Source organism: Crinia signifera, chromosome 19 (genome assembly GCF_055691185.1).
Source record: "Crinia signifera chromosome 19, ASM5569118v1, whole genome shotgun sequence".
NCBI classification, from domain to species: domain Eukaryota; kingdom Metazoa; phylum Chordata; class Amphibia; order Anura; family Myobatrachidae; genus Crinia; species Crinia signifera.
The window spans coordinates 27,496,904-27,518,309 of record NC_139226.1 but is presented as its reverse complement, the minus strand read 5'-3'; the positions used below and the strand labels follow the sequence as shown (position 1 = coordinate 27,518,309).

The following is a 21,406-nucleotide window of genomic DNA, read 5'->3' as shown; positions in this document are numbered from 1 at the left end:
GGGGGTGTGGGGTGCTTCCTGAATAATCGGGAGGCTCCCACAACTTCTGGGAGATTAAGTAAATATGGCCAGCCCATTGATGACAGCAAGATGCAAGTGGCAATAGGGCAAGCACGCCTGAGCTGAAGGTTTTAGTTTCTGCATGGGGGCACAATCCAAGTTTGCTGTTCTGTGGGGGAATTCTGGGCAACTGGAAGCCCCCCCCCCCCACTCTCTCTCCCCTCACTGCATGGGCTATGATTGTATCACCATGTGCCACTGCTACATAATGGATGGTATTCAATCACCGGAGACCATCTCCTGACGGGGGAGATGGCCGCCGGGCCCTATTCAATGCTGTCTTCCTTGAGAGCATTGAACAGGGGAGCTCGGCAGAATGAGCCCGACTTCACAAGCAGTTCTCGGTCGAACTGACAGAGAACGGGACAGGGTCACGGCTGTCGAGCAAGCTTGACAGCCGTGGCCCCAGGTTGAATACCCCCCAAAGAGTTTGATCTTGGCTTCCAGTTCCACTGTTTAAGATAAATAATTGAATATCAATATGTCTGTATATAGCTATACTGTATATATATATACATATATATTTAATTCATCTATATATTTGATATATTATATCAGCATACCTTTCAATATTTAGACTTGTGATATGGGCACAAAACTATTTGATGAAACTCAACCTACGACCACCAAAAACCCTGTTGGTGCCACCGGTCCCTACATGTGTGTTTTATCACATGAACCTTAACCTCCTACCGTCGCCAGTGCCATCCTAATGTATGGGCTCAGTAGACAACTGCCCAAGGGCCCCCAATTCTAGGGGCCTCCGAGCTGGGGGCAGATTGGGTTGTGGGTATCTGCCTCTCGAGCTTCTTGGGAGGCAGGAGAGAATCACACACAGCCAGAGCTACCAGGCACCATTCTCTTCCGGCCTCCCAGCCTGCAGTCAGGCAGTGAATGGCTCTCAGCATGCTGATTGGTGAATGTGTGCCGCTATCCACCAATCAGAGTAATGACAGCCATTCACTGTATGGAAGCAAGTGGAGAGATGGGACAGGAGCACAGGATTTTCTTGTTTGTATTTTTCCCGTGACTGGGTGTGGAGGCGCCCCAAATGACCTTCTGTCAATGTTGACCATTTTCAGTTGTCCTAGTCACTGTCGACCTAGACAATGTTGACCTAGGGAGCCGACACAGTTTGCTCAACAGTGCAGAACTATAAATAGTACAATTTGCATACCTCCAAACTGTCCCCCTTTCCGTGGGAAATCCAGTTTTCTGGGGACGTTCCCGCCCGGGGGGTAGTGTCCTGTGGGGGGGGGGGGGCAGTTGGGAGTCCCCCCCCCCCCCTCTCACCGTTGAATAGACGCTGTGCGCATGCTCACAACATCTATACATGCCCAAACAGCAGCTAAAATGGGGGCGTGGCCTTGCTGGAGTGCAGCGAGTACAGGCCACTCCCCCTCCCCGCTAGGCTACGCCCCAACATTTTCATACGCGTGCCAGCATCCCTGCTCATACCTCCTCAATGTATGCTATATGAGCCTACTGCATGCAGCACGCTATTGGTGTAACAGGGTTAGTTGCACCTCTATGCGCACTCCAGACTGGTGTAGACTGATACATCGCAGCATTATGTGCCGCACCATGTATGCAGGGTGACAAAGTGCCAAACACAATGAATTGCAGTTATGCCCAGAAGGAGATTTGTACAGCTGAACCTCTGCTTAATACAAGGAAGTACATTCTCTTACTGCAGATACTGTTTCAGTTACTTTCAGTGCTGCAGCTGTTACAGCATAATGACTTTGTACATTCTCATTTCTCAGGTGTGCCCAGCACAGCGGAAGGCATGTAACCAGTGGCGGCTTTTACCTGCGGGCTGCAGGACTGTAACCCCCCTATGTTAAACAACGCCACCTCCTCCGCGTCAGTGAACAGTCACTCACATGACAGGCAGTCCCACTGGGAGGTGTCCCCTCCCTCCAGGACTGCCAATCCGGGCTGCGATAGGCAGAGAGTAGTCAATTCACTGGCAGACGATTGGCCGGCGGTCATTACACAGACACCCATTGACCAACAGTCAAAATACTGACACAGACAATATACCGACATTCAGTTGACAGATGGGGTTTATTCTAGTTCATTCTTTCTGACAAAATCCTTCTTAGATGGACAAAATCATGTGCACTGCAGGTGGGCAGATGTAACATGTGCAGAGAGAATTAGAGTTGGGTGAGTTATTTTGTTTCTGTGCAGAGAAAATACTGACTGCTTTATTTTACACTGCAATATAGATCTCACTTTGAAGAAAAACCCCACCCAAATCTAATTCTCTCTGCACAAGTTACATCTGCCCCACCCGCAGTGCACATGGTTTTGTCCATCTAAGAAGGATTTTGTCAGAAAGAATGAACTAGAATAACCCCCATAGTCAAAATACTGACATTTAACATGTCGACATGAGTTTTCAGGCAATTTTTTTCCTTAAAACAGACCTTTTTCCAAATTTTACCATCCCTGGGACCGGGAAGGGGAATATGCCAAGCGCACTGAGCCATGGTACACATAGACAGTGTCTATGTCGACCTACGTTGACACAAAAATAAATAGAAACACATGCCAACATGTTAAATGTTGGTATTTTGATCAAGTCGGTTAGTTGAACGTTTCCGTATAATGAATGTCGGTATATTGACCATGTCGGTATTTTGACTGTCGGTCAATGGGTGTCGGTAACATGACCGTCGGTCATACATCGTCGGTAAATCATCCTGACATCAGGGACCAGCAGAGACCTGGTGGGGAACAGCTGGGACCAGTGTGGCCAGCGGCAGCCACCCCCCTCCTCACAGGTAGGAGCCGCCACTGAATATAACCAGGGTTGCCTACCCTCTCGTATTGGCCGGGAGGGTCACGGAAATCAGGTCTACCTCCCAGCCCCCCGGAAAGGTGAGCAATCCTCCCGGAGTCCGCCTAACCCCGTATCTCCCTGTCCGCACCGTTAAATTGCCGCGATTTGCAGATTTTCACAGAGGAGGGGCTAAATATGCAAATAGCATTATATTAGCCCCACCCCCTCCTCAGGGACCTACAAATCGAGGGATTTTCCATACTGGGGGAGGGGCTTGATGAGGTCTACATCAGGCCCCACCCCTGAAATTCTGCTGATAGGCTTCTCCCGGAAAGTAGGCAAGTATGAATATAACATAGTTGAATGCATTTATTGCGTGTCATTGGGGTAAATTTACTAAGATGAGATGTTGCCCATAGCAAACAATTCGATTCTATCTATTATCTTCTAGAAGGTGCTAAATAAATAATAATATACCCTAGCTGTTGGATAACAGGTGCTATAACGTGGGAGTGACAGTGCCGTTCATGATTGACAGAAATCACGAATGACAATGGAATACGCCACACACAACACAGGCGAGAACACACCACTATGTGACATATTGTTATATAAGCCTGCAAATGAACGTGTGACGTCACGTGAGAAGGACAAATCGGCCTTCAGCATATAACCGTCCCTCCGTCCATTGTTAATGTCTAGCCTGACAACCAGACACCCAACAGTTACTATAAATAAGGACTATAATAACAGGTTTCTACATCTAATTGGCAAATAAACGTATGCTGATCTGTGCCAAATATGGGCATTTTAGCCGAAGACTCCGAACAACAGCAAGGACACGGATAAACAAGAATGTTATTGTCTGATGCTCGGAGAGAGACGCGTTCTGCAGCAGGTCAGGAGCCCAGACGCACAGCAGATGAGCACCAGCAACTTCCAGTGCAATCTGCAAAGTACATGTCAGTAATTCAGCAATCTATTTCCAAGGGGGGTAAAGTACAAAGGAAATAAAACACATTATACACCAGATGTTGCTAACTGGAATGACAATATACTGTATGCCCCAGCAGCGGATTATTATTATTATTATAATTTTATTTATAAGGCGCCACAAGTGTTTCGCAGCGCCGTACAAAGGAACAATACAGGGAGACAAAGCTTGGCATAACATTGAATAACTAACAAAAATACAGTACAAATAAAGAGCGCCACAGATCAATACACATTACAGCTTAAATGTAAGTAGTGAGGACTCAATCAACATACAACTAGAGGCTAGATGCCAATGATGGAGATGAGTATGCGGACATGGTCACTGAGTGTTGGAGTATAGGAGAGCTGTGAGTGAAATGTGAAGAGAAGAGGGCTTTGACAACAGGAGGGAAGAGGGCCCTACTCGGAGGAGCTTACAATCTAGTAGGAAGGGGAGACAGACAGATTACAAGAGGTGCAAGCGAGGGGGTGGTGGTTAGATAGCAGGATGTAAACAGGCAAGGGGTCGGAGAACCAGCTGGTTTATGCAGTGGAAGGGTACGCTTTGATGAATAGGTGAGTTTTCAGTGCCCGTTTGAAGCTTTGCAAGGTCGGGGAGAGTCTCATGGAGCGAGGGAGTGCGTTCCACTGAAGGGGTGCAGCACGGGCAAAGTCCTGTACTCTAGCATGGGAAGCAGTGATCAGGGTGGAGGAGAGACGACAGTCGTCAGCTGACCGTAGAGGGCGGGAGGGTGTATGAATGGAGATGAGGTTAGAGATATATGGAGCAATGGAATTAGAGATGGCCCTGTATGTGAGTGTGAGGTGTTTGAAGAGGATTCTGTAGGGGAATGGAAGCCAGTGCAGATTTTGTTGAAGGGGAGTAGCAGAGTTAGAGCGGCGGGAGAGGAAGATAAGCCTGGCTGCAGCATTGAGGACAGATTGGAGAGGAGCTAGATGACAGCTCCTGTCTGCTCCAAAGCCATACCGCGCATGAACTGTTTCTGGGATACGGTCGTATTGTCGACAGCACTTAGGTCGACAATCATTAGGTCGACACCATTGGGTTGACATGTGGGAAGGTCAACCGGTGTCTAGGTCAACATGGGTGAAGGTCGACAGGTGTCAAGGTCGACGGGACAAGGTTGACATGGGTTTAGGTCAACACAGTGTTAAGTCGACATGGTTTAAATCGACAGGTTGGAAGGTCAACATGTGTTTTTTTTTTACTGTTTTTTGAGCTGACATGTGCCGACAGGCGGTATTTCATGCCCTACCATCCACTAGGGCATGGAGGGAGAATAAAATAGCGTGCCGAGCGCAGGGTGGCACCGTGCCCGAAGCGTAGCGAGTGTTGCGACGGGCTGCGGTTGACTTCCAACTGTGTCCATGTCGACGGTGTCGACATTCGGGTCAAAAACAGTAAAGAACCATGTCGACCTAACCCGTGTCGACGTAAAGCTGTGTCGACCTAAACCCATGTCGACATTGTCCCCTGTCGACCTTCACCCATGTCGACCTAGACACCTGTCGACCCAACGGTGTCGACCTAAGTGCTGTCGACAATACGATCCACACCCCTGTTTCTTGGGGGTTAGCCGCGAATATTAGGTACAGTATTAGTAGTCCCACCATTCCCGACCCGCAGCCACATCCCCCATAGGTTTCTATGGGGGATGCGATGCTGCCAGATTCAACAATGCAAAGCATTTTGGATGCTAATATCCCACCCAGATTGCATTGTAAATGTGATTATTGATAAATGGGCCCCTTAATGCAAGCTCACTTCTAACAAGATCTGTATGCACCAATTGCCATAACAGCACTGGCATCGAAGTGAGGTCTCCCATACCTATACCACTTTCAGCGATCACCTGGGCAGGAGGGGTATAGATCATTGAATAGACAGCAACTAGGTCGACACCACTAGGTTAACGCAAGAGCTGTCTTTTGCGATAATAATCATTAGTGCATATGCGATAATTATCTACGCGGTAGCCGGCGATGTGCGGCGAAGAGGGGCTGCGGATGCTACTGCATCGTTGCTAGGTTTTTCATGCTCGTTGCTAGGGGTTTTATGCTTGTTACAGGGGGGTTCTTGTTCCTTCCAAGGGGTTTTATGCTGCTTAAACGCAAGCAGCCAGTGCAACCACTCTGTCTGCTGGTGACTTCTGTCTGCTGGTGACTTCTGTCTGCTGGTGACTTCGCCTTCTTAGCAATTCTGAGACCACGTTACGTAAATCAGACGCAATAGGCCCAGTAGGAGGTCCTCTAGCTCTGTCTCCTCTATGGTCGCGGCAAATTTGGATATGACATTTACACAGTATTACAAGCGGTCAGCTAGTCTGCATGTAATAATCCTCTTATACACCGGTGCGTGTGAGCGCGCGGCTTGCCTGCCGGTAAAAACGGCGAGGGTGTGATCACTGGCAGGCACACGTTTGGGATACTGAAGCTTGAACTGCTTTGGGGAGCCCTTCGCAACCAGCAACAATAAGGCAACAACCAACAAGGTCCAAATTTCTACATCTCACAACACTAGCCCCCCTTTAATAATCACCCAACAGCACCCCACTTCAGTAATCACCTCACAGACATCCCCTTTTCAATAATCGCCTCACAGGACCACCATTTCCTTTTTCACCTCACAGACATCCCCTTTTCGATAATCGCCTCACAGAACCACCATTTTATTATTCACCTCAAAGAACTCCCCCCCCCTTTAATGAACACCTGACAGCACACACGGCTCAGCACCAGCAAGATGACCTTATTAGACACCGCCTTGCATACGTGCCGATTTATGTGTTTGCTGGTGGGTGCTCAAGCCAAAAATATAGAGGAGTGGCTTCATGAGGAAGGGGTGTGGCCACAAAATAATACCAATATATTATTATGGAGCACAGTTGTCTCCAATATTCAAATTACGGCAACAGAGTTCCACATACATAAATGCCCCCACAGTGCAGGTACATAAGTGCCCCCAAAGTGCAGGTACATAATTGCCCCCACAGTGCAGATACATAAATGCCCCCACAGTGCAGGTACATAAATGCCCCCACAGTGCAGGTACATAAATGCCCCCACAGTGCAGGTACATAAATGCCCCCACAGTGCAGGTACATAAATGCCCCCACAGTGCAAGTACATAAATGCCCCCACAGTGCACGTACTCCATGGACAGAATACACTTCCCGGTATACTGTTTCCCAGGTAGCAGGTCTGGCGATGTGGGTGCTGCAGCCGCAAATTAGCAAGTTAATATGGCGGCCCAGCGGCGGGACTCGAGCCCATGGGTGCTCATCAATTTCCATGGGTGCTCGGGCCCTTGAACACCCACAGAATCGGCACCTATGCTGCCTTGTCCTAGGCTCCTTCTCAACTTTTATAGTAATGTCACAAAGGGCCAGATTCTCTAAGCTTCAAAAGTGATAAAATAGAGAGGGAAACAGCCAGCCAATCAGCTCCTACCTGACATTTTTCAAACACAGTCTGTGACATGGCAGGTAGGAGCTGATTGGCTGGCTGTTTATCACTCTACATTTTATCACTTTTGAAGCTTAGAGAATCTGGCCCAAAGAGAGGTACTGCAGGCTGTTGGGAATTGTAGTTTCAAATGGATACACACTTCACGCTATTTACAGAACTAGACTACAACTCCCAGCATCTCCTGCAGTACTTTGCGATGCTCATTGAAGCTGTAAAAGCAGCTATGCTGTTCTAGAAGCCTGGTTGTCATGGTGTTATTGGTGACGAGCTATACCCATACAATGCAGACATTCTGTCACTAAAATAACCTTATGTTAACAACACACACTTATAAAAACACCATTGATTTCGTAGAAAAATTCACTCATTAAAAGAAAAATGCTTCAGGGCCACTCTGGGAATAGGGGCCCTAACGCTTAAGCGTCATTAATTTCATAGTAGCAGGGATGGCAACAGAAATCATCATTTACACCCATTTGTTTATAACTCCCCCATTCCCAGAATACCTCCAGCCAGCCCCGCAGTGTCTCCCCAGCTGCATACTGTTTTGCTCGTATTTTTGCTGCCTGGTTCTGCTGCTGCACAAAAGGGAGAGCTAGTGATGTCACTGTGCTCCGACTGGAGCCTCCTAGTGGAGTACAGAATTGAATTGATGTGCCCTTTGGATACAGAAATATGATCACACTACACACCTCAACGTGTGACTCTGATACCTACATCTGATGTTGAGCATTAGGGCCAAGAGGGGGAGAGAGGGTACTTTTTACCCCGGTCAGATGGAGGGGCCCAGGTGCTGCTCCCTCCTCCCGCCGCAGAGAGACAGGCAGTGGGAGTAGAGAGGGTAAGCTGCTGCCGCAGCATATCCTCTCTCCCCAGCCCAGCACACATTACTCAGTGCTGAGCTGGGGAGAAAGGCAGCGGCAGCCTGTCCACTCTCTCCCTTTGCGGGTGTGCGCTCACACCAGCACCCTCACCGGTGCCCTTCTGAACAAGTTAGGTCTTTTTTTGCTCACGGGACGTGACCGCGCCTCCTTCTGGTCTCCGATAGCCAACCCGTTGGCGCCCCTAAATATGAGGCACAGTATGATGGCCGTGTGGGGAAGCAGTGGGTTACCCGTCATGGCCCAGTGGGAAAGTATAACGAAATTACACACACAAGAGGTTTTTGCGTTATTTATAAAGCATTAACGTATCACTGAAAGCTGTACATTGAGGCAATCGTGATGCAAATAATGATAACATATGAGACAGAAGGTTAAGGTGACCCTTCCCAAATAAGCATCTGCCAAGTTTTACCCAAACCAGAATCATATCACTCAAACACATGTAAGGTCTCAAGGAGACAATTACCCACGTTCCCCTCAGATGGCATTTATAGAACCAGCACACATGCAGCTAACATGCTAATACCGGATAAAGGACACGGGAAGACTCCCGGGCCCAGTTAACCGCTCGGCCTTGCTGTCACTGATTGAGCAGGTCCCAGCACATCAGATACTGTAAATCACGGAGGTGCCACGGCAGAAGGGTTATTTATGAATGAGGCATGTCCCTCGTTACTCTTCGCAGACCCAATTTAGCCCTGTGCTCAGTGGGGAGAGAGCGGCGATGGATGTTGAGGAGGAAGGGGGAGCGGGGCTTGAAGAATCCTTTGAAGCTTTTTCATCTCTTGTCTGTATTCAGGGTTTATTACTTTTCTTTGTTCTGGATTTTTTGATATGTTAATTCTCACAAATTGTATAGTATTAAATGTGTGTCTTTTTATTACAGCATTTATGAGCGGATCGGGCGAACACAAAACATATAAAAGACACCCCCACCTTCGTAATAACCTTTCCGCGCAGCCTCCTCAGTTGCAGCATAATTATAGAAATATCTTCAAGGTACCTTCTCATTACGCCTGTAACAAGGGCAGCTGGCAATCGCGACCGCATCTACTTACCGAATATCACCCTTCTATTAATGGAAAGCAGCCACCTTCACAGAAACCCACACAGCTCAGCGTATTAAAAAAACATGAAGAAACTTTTCAACTTTTTTTTCTCATTTCAGTCCTGAAAGCTAGAGTAGACTTTGGGGCCATATTCTGAGTCACCGGCTGCTGGAGCCGCATCTTAACCGCAGCGGCAGGGGATTCTTAAAGAGAGGAGGAGGCCCATGTGCATTTGCCATGCAGTGACAAACGCAGGATTTTTAGAGGGGGGGAATGGTAAAAGCCCTAAAAATTGGTCTTTTTATACGCTGGATACTGTATGAAATAGAGTATTAATAGGTAACAGCACAGATGGTCTATAGTGTGGCTGTTTCAAACATTTAAATAAAATAAGTGGTCAGGAAAAGGTTACACTTATCATAATATATAAATAAATACTCAAACATTATAGAACCAGTACTGCACTTTCAAGGCTCACAATCTCCCACTTCATGGTAAGGCTCCTGTCTCTTCCTCCTGGCAGCTGCTCTCTGGTCCATTGCGATGTTTGATGGCTCAGATCCACACATACAGCAAATGTGGTAGAATAAGTTGGTACACTGGGCATGTGCAGCAGCTCTGTCCCTTACACTGCATGATGTGGTGGCAGCTCTATTGATCAGATTATATTAATAGCAGTGCTAAGGCACTTGCCAAGAGGAGGGGGCTTTCCGGGGAACCAGAAACCCCCCCTGCGTTTGCCTATGCCATGCAATAGCTTAAGACACTCCTAATAGCAAAGCTGTTGCAGGGTATGCTGAGATTTGTAGTTTATCGACAGCAGAAGAGCCAAAGGTCAATAGGTCCACACCAGATAGAGAACAGGGACAAAAACTTGATATGCAAATAGCCGATGCATGTTTTATTTTTATGATTTTTAGGTAAAGGAATAAGGGTTAGGGATTTGGGGGAAGGTTGGGTAAGGGGGCAATAAGACACGGAGGGTAAGTACAGTATGCGCGTGTCTGAGGGTAAGTACATTTGTATATGGTGGTAAGTACAACTGACATAATACTGGTGTATATGCTACGAGTGCAGAGATAGACGCACCTTGGGATTCCTGCACACACAGTACAATGCTCATTTCCCCGTGTGACATTTGTCAGTTAGGGAAATGCTACATCACACAAGCCCTGAAGCGGCGGCGGGAAATGTTCTTGCTGACAAGTGTGTGATCTGTAACTGTGCGATAGCTGTCATCCTCATTTCTGTGGATTCTGCCCACATTCTTTGTAAAATTGCTTCCAGGCTGCTAATGGTGGGTTTTAGCACTGGTCAGATACCAAAAACACTATGATGGGCCTTCTGCACAATCTGAAGCTTACTCAGCTGTCCGGCTGCGGGGAACATTGCGACAGGCGGTCGCGATGTTGGTTTCCAGCTTGGGATGTCGGTCGGGAAGCTGGAATCACATTACCTGAAGGAGGTGTCTCTTCTACTGAGATGTCTCCTGCATTCCCCTACTACAGTAGATATCAGATTATTATTAATTAATTATCTATATGGCGCCACAAGGGATTTGCAGCGCCCAATTACATCATTGAATGCGTATGGGCTATTTTGCCAATAGGAAGTTACTGCCTTCACTAACGCTAAAGTGGTGGCGGATTTTAGGTGGGGGCCCATACGTAAAAACTGCCACTGCTCCCCTCCCAGTTCCGCTGCAGGTGTCAACGCAAGCGTCAGATCAGCACACAGACAACCGGGCGTAATCCCAACTAGGCACGAGCCCCAGAATGTCTAATGACAGCATCACGCTGAAATCATACATATCTCCTATATATTTGGCTACATCTGTCACTCAAAGTGGGTGTCTGTGTCTATAACGCTCTGTTCCTGGACTTTCCTCTTAATGCGTGATTGCCTTCATCTGTGCTGAACACCTTTCTGAGAAATTAACCTGTTTAAAACAGGTGATGGCAATCATACATTAAGGGGAAGTCTAGAAACAGAGCATTGTGTCCCTCCTGGAGAGGGTCATGTTGGGAGGTATGTGACAGAGAACCAGCCCAGTGAGCCCACAGACAGTGCCAGACACCCACTGCCTTCCCATGTTGCCCAGCACTGCTACTCCACAGCCACCAGGTGAGCGCCCCCCTCCCGCGATTTGCGGCAAAACCTCCCCCCCCCCCCCGCGATTCGCGGCAAAAACACCCGCTCCCCCGCGACCCCCCCTACCGCGATTCGCAGCAAAAACACCCCCGCGACCACCCCTCCCGCGATTCGCTGCAAAAAAGAACCCCCCCACGACCCCTCCCGCAATTCGCGGCATAACCACCACCCCGCGACCCCCCCCTCCCGCGAATCGCGGCAAACCCTCCCCCGTGACTCCCGCGAATCGCGGCAAACCCCCCCTGCGACCCCCCTCCCGCGATTCGCGGCACCCCCCGTGACCCCCCACCTCCCGCAATTCGTGGCAACCCCCCACCGGAACCCCTGTGAACCCCGCCCTCCCGCGATTCGCGGCACCCACCCCCGCGACCCCCCCTCCCGCAATTCGCGGCAGCTCCAGAATTAAATTGCACATGGAAAACACTGACATGGCTATGGTCGACAATGAAAAAGGTTGACATGAGTTTTTGAAGTTTTTTTGTCATTTTTTGAATATTTTCATATTCATTCTCATGTGTCGACATGGACACCAATGAAGTGCCACACTTATGTCAACATTTACATGTGTTGACCTTTCTGTGTTGATTTTTTTCTTGTGGCGATTCGAGTCACACCCCCCGCAACCCCCCCTCCGGCGATTCGCGGCACCCCCCCCGCGACCCCCCCCTCCCACAATTCGCGGCAACCCCCCCCCGGAACCCCCATGAACCCCGCTATCCCGCGATTCGCGGCACCCACCCCCCGCAACCCCCCCCTCCCGCAAATCGCGGCACCCCCCGCGATTCGCGGCAGCCCCAGGATTAAATGGCACATGCAAAACACTGGCACGGCTATGGTCGACAATGAAAAAGGTTGACATGAGTTTTTGAAGATTTATTTCATTTTTTGAATGTTTTCATATTCATTGTCATGTGTCAACATGGACACCAATGAAGTGGCACACTTATGTCAACATTTACATGTGTTGACCTTTCTGTGTTGATTTTTTCTTGTGGCGATTCGCGTCACACCCCCCCGCAACCCCCCTCCCGCGATTCGCGGCACCCCCCGTGACCCCCCACCTCCCGCAATTCGCGGCAACCCCCCACCGGAACCCCTGTGAACCCCGCCCTCCCGCGATTCGCGGCACCCAACCCCGCGACCCCCCCTCCCGCAATTCGCGGCACCCCCCGTGATTCGCGGCAGCTCCAGAATTAAATTGCACATGGAAAACACTGACATGGCTATGGTCGACAATGAAAAAGGTTGACATGAGTTTTTGAAGTTTTTTTTGAATATTTTCATATTCATTCTCATGTGTCGACATGGACACCAATGAAGTGCCACACTTATGTCAACATTTACATGTGTTGACCTTTCTGTGTTGATTTTTTCTTGTGGCGATTTGCGTCACACCCCCCCCCCACAACCCCCACTCCCGCGATTCACGGCACACACAGACACACCTCCCCCGCGATTCTCGGCACCCCACCCCGTGACCCCCCCTCCCGTGATTCACAGCACACCCCCGTGACCCCCCCTCCCATGATTCGCCGCAACCCCCGCCCCGTAACCCCCCCTCCCGCGATTCGCGGCACCCACCCCCGCGACCCCCCCTCCCGCAATTCGCGGCACCCCCCCCCCCCGCGATTCTCGGCAGCTCCAGAATTAAATTGCACATGGAAAACACTGACATGGCTATGGTCGACAATGAAAAAGGTTGACATGAGTTTTTGAAGGTTTTTTTGAATGTTTTCATATTCATTCTCATGTGTCGACATGGACACCAATGAAGTGCCACACTTATGTCAACATTTACATGTGTTGACCTTTCTGTGTTGATTTTTTCTTGTGGCGATTCGCGTCACACCCCCCCACCCCCCCCACAACCCCCCCTCCTGCAATTCGCGGCACCCCCCGCGACCCCCCCTCCTGCAATTCGCGGCACCCTCCGCGACCCCCCCTCCCGCGATTCGCGGACACCTAAGTTGCAATACAGGGCATCTTTCATACAATTCTAACCATATTTCTCATATACAAACGTTCACAAATTAAGGGGGCGCAGCCCCTTACGACGGTGTGAAGAGCGCCCGTAGGGCGCGATGAATCACCTAGTGTATGAAGAAGAGACACCAGGAAAAGTGGAAATATGCAGATTTGAGCGACTTTATAAATAACACACCCTAGAAAAACACACAGCAATATGGCACAGCAACGATAAACACACACAAACTAATTAATCTTACATGAGCCGAGCCCCATGAATGAGTCTGTTGCCAGAGATTCAAGTTGCTTTCCTAGCATTCACCGCCTCAGCTGAGTGAGCACACACCAAGATGATATACACAGCGAGGGCCCCGGCCTGCTCGCAGATTGCTCACTATCTGCCACTCTTCGAAACAGGCGCAGGGAAACAAATAGCCGAAATTAGGACAGCTATTCTAGTTTGTCATGAAATCTCCAGGTGCTTACAAGCCCATTATCTCAGCCAGCAGCCCCAAAATATGGAGACTGAAAACAACCGGAGACAGATAACAAGACCCAGGGATGGATAACGAGCTAGCCAAATCTAAATCATGAAAATACATGACTTTGTAACGTCAGTTCTGCTTTCGTCAGTATGACAAACCTGGCAATCATCAAGAGCCGTCTCGACACTTGCGCGAATGCAAATAAATTGCACTGATTGCCGAAATGGGAAAGCAGCATCGCGCGTTTATATCTACAAATATATATCTCTTAATGTATACATAGCCTTAACTCTCTAACGTACGGAACCCAGTTTACGGCTTAACCTGGGGTATGCGGAGACATTGGAGGCCTGCCTTCGCTGCTGAGAGAGTTAACGTGAATCGGGCCCATCATTTCTTATGACTTGCGAATATGTAAGTCTATCAATTATCGAAAGACTGCGAATGTGTAGCATGCATACGCAAAACCAAACCGCAACAAAATTAGATTACTCTGTCAGAGTACATTGCTCTATTTGCAAGCCCATCGCAAGTTGATTGACAAAAAGCCGCTGTTTGTGGGTGTTAATTGACAGTTTTCTGGGTGTGTCTGGAAAAACGCAGAGGTGCCCAGGAGTTTTCAGGGAGGGTCTGTGACGCCAGCTCCGCCTGACTGAATCGCACAGTTGTGGAACAGTCAGGGTTACGCACAGCCTGCACACACTGGAAAAATAATTTGATGGTAAATGAGTTGCGAACATAGGCGTGCGCTGCCCATTTTATTAGTGGGTGCACAAATGGAGGGGCGTGTCTATCACTGCCTACTGGGCGTGTCTATCATTGCCTACTGGGCATGTCTATCCCTGCCTACTGGGCGTCAATAGATTGTAAGCTTGCGAGCAGGGCCCTCCTACCTCTAAGTCAGTTTGTTACCACCCAGTTTGTTTTATTACTGTTTCCGGTACTTATGTAGTATCTGGGCTGCCGATTTTTTGATTGTATGTCTTAACTTAAGGTATACAATCAGTGCGATGCGATATCGCATCGCATGCGATGCCCCGATTTTTCCATAGGATTCAATGTTAAAATGGACTGAGTCCATTTTAACATGGAATTCAATGGGAAAAAGGGGTCCTTTTCATTCCCCTACTATCCAAGTGGGCATGGAGTTGGATATAAACCTGTGGCGAGCGTAGCGAGCGACCAAGCCCGAAGCGTGGCGAGCGTAGCGAGCCCCGCGAGGGGACACAGAATACCGTCCCCTCGCAGGGCTCGCTTCGCTCGCCACGCTTCGGGCTCGAAGCACGCTTCAGCACAGAATACCGTTCGCTCGCTACGCTTCGGGCTCGGTGGCTCGCTACGCTCGCCACAGGTTTATATCCAACTCCATGCCCACTTGGATAGTAGGGGTATGAAAAGGACCCCTTTTCCCATTGAATTCCATGTTAAAATGGACTCAGTCCATTTTAACATTGAATCCTATGGAAAAATCGGGTCCATCGCATCGCATCGCATGCGATATGGTCGTATGCGATGCGATGGACCCGATTTCAAAATCGGCAGCCCAGATACTACATAAGTACCCTGTTTCCAATAGTAAAGCGCAACGGAATCGGCTGCGCAATATAAGACACTGCAAATAAATAAATAAACAATGATAAATGATATTAAATAGAGTGTACAGTGTTGGCTGGCGCTCACATGTTTGGACAAGGGAGTCCTCGTTGCTTCCACCCGCCGTCAGCCCCCTCGCACCCGGCATCGGCAAGTGTGTATGCGTATACACTTTCCAATGCTGCCACCAATATTGGCGTCGGCGGGGATCGACAAATGTGCATGGGGCTTTACAGTACCAACCAATGGAGTCTTTAATGCATCAAGAAATAATTGTTACAATACAATTCCCTCCCCCCCCCCCCCCCCACCCTTGGCCCTCTCACTCAGGGGTAGATTCTTTAAGCTCAGTGAAGTGATAAAGTGTCTGGATTTTATCACCGGCCAATCAGCTCCTACCTGTCATTTTTCAAACCAAGCCTGTAACTTCACAGTTAGGAGCTAATTGGCCCGTGATAAAACCAGACACTTTATCACTTCACCGAGCTTAATAAATCAGCCCCTCAGTAACTGCTGCAGCAGCTCCTGCCTGCCCACCACGGTGAAGTCAGCCAATCAGATTTATCCTATTTATTTACTATTTCATTACAATTTTTTTTCTATTGTTTTCTCACCAATCAGGATTCAGCTGCCGATCAGCCATATTTTCGCCAGCCATGCGCAGACTTGCACAGAGCAGGTTTTTACTGTGTCTAGCCGGCCGGCGGCTATCTGATCGCAGGGCGGGGGAATTCACACAGCAGCGATCAGGGGATAATCAGGACCTTTATCCTTTATCCTGCAATATGCCAGTTCCTGTATCCCCCATCTGCTTATTTCGACCTGTCACGTTTTCCTTCCACAAAATGCTTGTTCAAGGGTCTCTTTTCAAGTCACAGAAGAGACTGGGACATGAGTTTAGTCTTTAGGGAATGAATAGAATTCATGGAGTTCAGAGTGTTGATCAATACCGTAGGTCAGCCATTATGATGAGCTCAACAGTTTTGTCCACAAGGATTATTTCTTTGTACTACAGTAAAACCCCTGGCAAGCAGAGCTGTACTTGGCACTCACAGAGAGCCATGGTCATTTATGAAATGCGCCCAATGTCCAATGAGAAATGTCTTGGCGTCGCAACATGCAAGGTGAGCAGCGGTTCTACAGTCTTACAAGACATCACCGCTATTACAAGTGCCTGTAAGGAGCCTCTTTCCCCCTCTGCCCGATTCAGACCTGCTCGCTGGGTTGTGAGTGTTCGGAGCTTGGTACGCAGGTGAAGGCCGCCTTGCGCTGCCCCGCTCGAGTGAAATCCGGCCCATGTTCGAAAGTCTTACAGGCTGTGGTGTGGGAAGTTATGCAGTGGCAGGGGAGGTTATTGTTAGGCTGTGGTGGGGAGGATAGGGTAAGGCTGTGGTGGGGGAGATTAGGGTGTGGTTGGGGGAGGTTAGGGTTAGGTAGTGGTGGGGGAGGTTAGGGTTCGGCTGTGGTGGGAGGCTAGGGTTAGGCTGTGGTGGGTGGTTAGGCTGTGGTGGGAGAGGTTAGCCTGTGGTGGGAGGTTAGGGTTAGGCTGTAGTGGGAGAGGTTAGGCTGTGGTGGGAGGTTAGGGTTAGGCTGTAGTGGGAGAGGTTAGGCTGTGGTGGGAGGTTAGGGTTAGGCTGTGGTGGGAGAGGTTAGGCTGTGGTGGGAGAGGTTAGGCTGTGGTGGGAGGTTAGGGTTAGGCTGTAGTGGGAGAGGTTAGGCTGTGGTGGGAGGTTAGGGTTAGGCTGTGATGGGGGAGGTTAGGCTGTGGTGGGGGAGGTTAGAATGTGGTGAGTGAGGTTAGGGCTGGGCTGTGATAGGACCGGTGAAAATGGGCGTGAATTCTTCAGGCCTGAATCTGCCCTATCCCAGGTTCTGTAGCTGATTGAAACTAGGTGAGATGCAGGCTTGAAGACAGAACCTGTGTAAATGTATGAGTATCCTGATTTAAAGGGATAGTATGGAAAGCCTAGGTCTATTGATGTACCATGGTACTGGGAGCACCACCGGAGACCATGGCAGCAAATGGTGAACCTAGGCTACACTAAACGTTGCGTTCCGGGCATAGGAAACATTTCAGAGACCTGAACAAGATGAAAGTCCCCCCCACACCCCTGACACGACACTCCCCAGAAGGGACAGCTCCTGAACCGGACACTACAAGCTCCGGAATGCAGAGTTTGAGGTCCGGTCCGGCATCCCGGGGTCTTGTCCGGGTCCAGGTTTTTTCCCATATCCGAGGTGACAGCCGTCTGCAGCAGGGAAAAATAAAGCAGGCTTCCTGATGCCGCCAATGTTGTTTTATACAAGGTATAAAAGTCAGATGAGTCAGTATAGAAGGAGCAGAAGCAGCTAAACTGATTGTACAGACAATATAATTACAGATATTACAGTCATCGGGACTGGGCGTCGAGATTTCCTCCATGTTGTCAAAGTCCTGTTTACCAGTGTTATTTTCAGTGTTGGAAAACAATCTGCTGAGCGACATATGAGACTTGTGCCCGCCATATATATAGCTGCGGCCTCTGGGACAAAGTGACTCTTACCCCAAACAAAGAGGCATCAAGAAATAGGTAGGGGGGCCGGCAGCGGACTATAACACGCTCTGCCCCTGCATGTGCATCTGTGCATTCAATTATCGCAATGCGAGTTGGCCGATGTTATCACAGCGCATCCTCCGATGCTGATGGTGATAAATCGGAGTCAGAATGTTGTGAAACATTTACTCCAACGTCATGAAAGCTTCAGCAGGGTCCAAACACCAGTTACCACTGAAGATACTAACGCGCAGCTTAATGTGAGAACGAAGGAGACATAAATGGTGGTAGTAACTGTAAGACTGCAGTAAAACAGGTAACAGATACAGAAGCCTGTTGCCTTTGAAACTGCAGTTTTCAAAATGAATACTTCCAGGTCACACACGGGATTTTTGACCTGGGATTTTGGCGTGTCTCCTACCCGTGTCCCTGTTTCCAATGCCCTGTTTTCCTGGGTTTTTCCCACGTTGACAACGTTTCCACTTAAACAGGAAATCTGGTAAAGCAGGGCTGCAGGTGACCACCTCAGTCAGCTCAAGGGCAAAGCGTGCTGGGACCGGCAGGCGGTCAGCGTGCGGGGACCAACGGGCAAAATGACGGCTTCTGCAATGTACTTTCACTTTGAGCTGTGACAGTTTTGAGCCCACAAACTCTCCACCCCACCCCCAGTCCCTATCTGCTCCTACCTCCAATCTCTGTCTTCACAGCCTTCTCTCTCCATATCCAGCAAGTTTAAAACAGATCAGTGTCCCTGCCAAAATTGCTTTCACTTTCTGTTAAGGAGTCATTTGGTCTCTAGTGGTCACTGGTGGTACTTCACCTCATAGTGGTGAGAAGTAGTTAGCCTTTCATATATATATCTCTTATATATTTGGCTACATCTGTCACTCAAAGTGTGTCTGAAGCTGTAACGCTGGGTGGAGCCTCTGACTCACATGACTGACTCACACGACAGAGAACCAGCCCAGTGAGCCCACAGACAGTGCCAGACACCCTCTGCCTCTCCATGTTACACAGCAAAGACACAGCTACTCACCAGACACACCAGGTGAGCGCCCCACACCTCCATACCTCCCAACATGACCCTCTCCAGGAGGGACAGAATGCTCTGTTTGTGGACTTCCATCTTAATTTATGATTGTCATCAGGGCCGTTTCTAGACAATTTAGCTCCCAGGGCGAAAAAAAAAAAATGCGCCCCCCCCCCCCCCCCCCCCAAATACATAACATGGTATAGAAGAAATTGAGCGCGCCGGAGGCGCGCGCCGAAATAGGGGTGTGGCTTAATTTAAAAGGGGTGTGGCTTAATATAAGGGCGTGGCCTAGCCGGAAAACAATTACCTTACATCACACTTTTGCGACCTGCGTGACCAGACATTGGTTACCGCAGGAGTTGTCATTGTCCTCCTGCACTTAAGTTGGCGGGCTGAAGGCCACACAGTGACATAAAAAACATAAAGGCCCACACAGTTACCTAGTACACCTCACAGATCAAGGCCAAACAATGACAGGCTACTTAAATCATTATACACTATTTATCCATGATGCCAATTACACATGACGCCGCACACCGTGATGCCAATTACACATTACGTCACACACTGTAATGACAATTACACATTATGCCGCACACTGTGATGCCAATTACATATTACGCCGCACACCGTGATAAGAATGACACATTTTTGTTGCACACCGTGATGCCCATTACACCCCACACTGGGATGGCAATTACGCAATACTCCCCACACCGTAATGCCCATTACACATTATGCCCCACGAGCCGCTGCCGCACAACTGATGCCATTTACTAATATGCCCCCACAGTGCCAGATATGCCCCCACAGTGCCACACATATATGCCCCCACAGTGACACACATATGCCCCCACAGTGCCAAATATGCCCCCACAGATATGTCCCCACAGATATGCCCCCACAGTGCCAAATATGCCCCCACAGTGCCACACATATGCCCCCACAGTGCCACACATATGCCCCCACAGTGCCACACATATGCCCCCCACAGCGCCACACATATATGCCCCCACAGTGACAGCTATTCCCTCAAAGGCCACACATATGCCCCCACAGCGCCACACATATATGCCCCCACAGAGACAGATATGCCCCAACAGTGCCAAATATGCCACACAGTGCCACAGATATATGCCCCCACAGTGCCACAGATATATGCCCCCACAGTGCTGGATATGCCCCCCACAGCGCCACACATATATGCCCCCACAGTGACAGCTATTCCCACACAGTGCCACACATATGCCCCCACAGCGCCACACATATATGCCCCCAGTGACAGCTATGCTCCAACAGTGCCAAATATGCCCCACAGTGCCACAGATATATGCCCCCACAGTGCCAAATATGCCCCCACAGTGCCACAGATATATGCCCCCACTTTGCCACAGATATATGCCCCCACAGTGCCAAATATGCCCCACAGTGCCACAGATATATGCCCCCACAGTGCCAAATATGCCCCCCACAGTGCCACAGATATATGCCCCCACAGTGCCACAGATATATGCCCCCACAGTGCCAAATATGCCCCACAGTGCCAATATGCCCCACAGTGCCAATATGCCCCACAGTGCCGGAAGCAGCATATACAGTAACTCACTGTGCGTGCCTCCCCCTGCTGCCATCGCCTCTGCTGCAGTGCTGCCTCTTGTTCATCTTCCTTGGGGAGGGGAGGGGAGCGCACCGCATGTCTCTCCTTCCCCTTCACTGAGCTGTCAGCCATCCATACATCGCGGGCTGTCTCCTGATTGGCTGACAGCCCAGTGACACAGTGAGAGAGGGGAAGGAGAGACGCACGATGCGCTCCCTCCCCTCCCCATGGAAATCAATCAGCGGCGCCGGCGGTGGACGGTGAGCGCTGAGAGGCGAGCCGTAGAGGGGGGAGGAAGGGAGGCAGCGCTGGGGGGAGCTGCTGCCGGGCGCCCCGGCTGTTTATTAGAGGTGGACAAGCCGTGCGGCGCCCCGGGCTGCTGCACGGCTTGTCCGCCTCTAGAAACGGCCCTGATTGTCATCACCTGTTTTAAACAGGGTAATTGATAAGAAAGGTGTTTAAGCACAGGTGATGGTAATCCATAAATTAAGAAGAAAGTCTAAAAACAGATCAATGTGTGTCCCCCCCCCCCCCATTCACGGCAACCCCACGATTAAATGGCACATGCAAAACACTGACATGGCTATGGTCGACAATGAAAAAGGTTGACTCGAGTTTTTGAAGATTTATTTTTCACTTTTTCAATGTTTTCATATTCATTCTCATGTGTCGACATGGACACCAATGAAATGCCACACTTATGTCAACATTTACATATGTTGACCTTTCTGTGTTGATTTTTTCTTGTGGCGATTCGCGGCACCCCCCGGCGACCCCCCTCCCGCGATTCACAGCACCCC

General features: G+C 49.5%; 1 protein-coding gene across 3 annotated transcripts in view; it reads right to left on the bottom strand.

Annotated features, from left to right (window-relative positions):
- GRIK5 (glutamate ionotropic receptor kainate type subunit 5) overlaps positions 1-21,406 on the bottom strand; it is a 257,460-nt gene that overhangs the window by 113,003 nt on the left and 123,051 nt on the right. The window lies entirely within an intron of this gene.